The 2,926-nt window shown below is 56.8% G+C and overlaps 1 protein-coding gene across 2 annotated transcripts in view; it reads right to left on the reverse strand.

The window, feature by feature from the left end:
• The window catches only part of ZFYVE28 (zinc finger FYVE-type containing 28), a 58,214-nt gene that overhangs the window by 7,033 nt on the left and 48,255 nt on the right, over nucleotides 1-2,926 (reverse strand). The window lies entirely within an intron of this gene.

The raw sequence follows: 2,926 nt of genomic DNA on the forward strand, positions 1-2,926 counted from the left end.
TCCAAGGCGGGGGGGGGGGGGTGTCTGCCCCCCTCCAGGTGCCTCCAATTCTTGCACAACTCATCTCCTTTCTTCTCTGTCCTGTCCTACAATCTGGCAAAGTTTCTCTAGTTTCCCTTTCAACTTTCCCCTTGACGTTTTAATTGATGCTCTCCCTGTGGCTTCAAAGACGGAAGCCTTTTGAACGTTGCCAATGGCTGCCTGCACTACCTCCTTCTCCTTTCGGGTCAGAGTGGGTCTGCTTTCCGTGCCAGCGGCCTGGTCCTTGGTTGTCTGCCCCATTTCACAGGGAGGCACTGAAGGCCACGTGGTGCAGGTAGAACAAAGGCAGCCTCGTGCGGCTGGGGGTGGCATGAGCTGGGGCCACAGCTTCAGAGAGAGAATTTGGCACCAGCTGCCCAAGCTCCCGCCCTGGGGGCCGCCACCGACATGCATGTGGAACTTTGCCCTTGTGATCCGCAGACGTGGCAGGATCTTCACTGTGGCACTGGTTGCTCAGCGATGGTGCGGATCGACTGTGACCTAGTCGTGCAGTGGCAGAGTCAACAGAGGCAGAGGGGAGCTGGTCACAGCCCCTCACATGCTGTGTGTGGCCCTCACGTGGCGCAGAAACACGCAGGACCACCCTAGGTCTTACGTGGGGGTACGTCCCATGAGGGAAGACCATTAAGAAGTGCAACGACGTGACATACCTGAGAATTCAGGTCGTTGCCCATCCACCCCCAGCCCCCTGCCTGGTACAGAGGGAGGCTGGGCTGCACGGGCTCCCTTCCTTCAGTCAAGTGTGGGTGCACGAGTGTGCGCATTACTGGCACACTCTAACATAATGAATATTTGCTATGAGTATTTAATGCTTCCCTGGGCCGTGGAGAGGTGAGGGCGGGCTGGGCGGGTGTGGCTGGGCACTCCTGTGCCGAGCCGGCGCCCTCCTGCTGGCCACCAGCCCTCTCCCCCTGAGCCGCAGGGTTCCCCAGATGGGCCCCGGACCTTCAGCCTGAGCATGGGGGCCTGGCTGCCCCCTCCTGCTGTCCCTGCCCTGGGGGCTGAGTAAGGAACGGGGGAGGGGACTTCACAACGTCAACTGCCACTCCGTGTCCCCAGTGTCAGGTGACAGCTTTGCCCAAAAGATTTGGGAGCAGGGGCTCCCACAAGTACCGTACACCCGCGTTCACAGCAGCTCGGTCTCCAGCCCCATCAACAGACAGGGGATGAACAGTGTGGCCCACGGGACACTATTCAGCCCTAGAAGGAAGGAAGTTCTGCACACACTACAAGGATGAACTTGGAAGACACTAGGCTGATTGAGAGAAGCCAATCACCAAAGGTCCCATAGGGTGTGATTCCACTTATGCAAAGCATCTAGAGGAGGCAAATCTACAGACACAGAAGGCAGAGGAGGGCTGTGGGGGGAGGGGGGAGGGGGGCGGCAGGGAGACGAGGAGTGACTGACTGGCTGATAACGGGCACAGGGTTTCTTTACGGGGTGATGAAAATGTTTGCCAAACTGTGAATATACTAAAAACCACTGCAGTGGACACTTAAAAAAAATAAAGGAATATTTTCTTGCAATCATCTAGAGAACTCACATTCGGGAAATAGTTCATAAGCTAAATGTCTGTCATCGGTGGGCTGGCTCAACAGATCATCAGGTCACATCCATACAATTTCCACTTTGTAGAAGGACAGATGCTAGAAATGTTAAAATATTAAATGAAAAGGCAGCATTTTAAAAATTAGGGAGATCATATGTACATAGTGAGAGATGGAGAAATGCAATAAAACATTAATATCGCGTATATTTGAGTAGTGGGACTATGGATAAACTATGCTTTTCCAAAATGTCTTCTAGGAGCAAGTATTACTTTTGTGATCAGAATAAATGTAATTTTGAGGAGAGACGAAGCGCCTGTGGGCGGCAGGTGGCACCCCAGCCCTGCCTGTGGTGGGAGCTTGTCCCCAAGTGGAGATAGAAGTGGCTCGGGGGCGCCCCCTGGGGGTCAGCCCTGCAGCCCCAGCCCCGCAGATCAATGCCCCNGAGAGAGAGAGAGAGAGAGAGAGAGAGAAAGGACTCCACAAAGACACTGATCCTAGGCTGAACATCGGCTTCGAGGGGCTGAGGGAGCACAAGACCTGACCGCTGCAGGAAGAAGGTCACCTGGGACCTGAGCCTGGGTCTGGTCTGGGTCTGCTCGGTCCCCAGGGGCCACGGCGATGGCCACTGTCTGGGCACTGTCCAGGGGCCACCCCGTGGATGGCTGCTGCTCTGGCATGGGCAGTTGCTAGACTGCTGGCACTGGACCCTTGGGGGACACCATCCAGGCTGGACGCAGAGGGACAGTCGCATCTACAGGACACACACCCTGTCTCCCCACACACCACCGTCTGCAGGGCCCGCCCCTTCCCCTTCGCTGCCCAGGCAGCAGGCTGACAAGGGCTGGTGCGGCCCGGTCGGCTTGGGGCTGTGTTCAGAGCCCTGCCTCGCTCAGCATGCCCGCCGGGCAGTCCCTGGCAGACTCACGGAGGGGCATCAGCTTAGCCCTCAGAGGAGCCCAGCACCTGCCAGGACTTGCCAGGCGCGAACTCCCCTGACTGTGCTAGGGGCCACCCCAAGCCGCGGCTCCTACCAAGATTCCCAAAGGCCCAGGACAAAGAATCTTTTCAAACAGAAGTCGGAACATGTCTCTCCTCTGTTGAAACTTCCACCCTCCTGCCCAATTAGTCCAAGTAAAAGCAAAAAGCCTTATAGAGCAAGACTTAAAAGNAAGCCAAACACGCCACGGCCACGGGGCCTCTGCACGGCTGTCAGTGGGCCCAGAATGCTCCTTCTCTGGATGCCCCCAGATGCCTCTATTTGGTGTGTTCTATCGCACGGGTTTTCCTTGACCACAGGCAGGCCTCGCCCACCCCGCCCAGCTCTGTGGCTGCC

Source organism: Crocuta crocuta, unplaced genomic scaffold (genome assembly GCF_008692635.1).
Source record: "Crocuta crocuta isolate KB4526 unplaced genomic scaffold, BGI_CrCroc_1.0 scaffold179, whole genome shotgun sequence".
Lineage (NCBI taxonomy): Eukaryota > Metazoa > Chordata > Mammalia > Carnivora > Hyaenidae > Crocuta > Crocuta crocuta.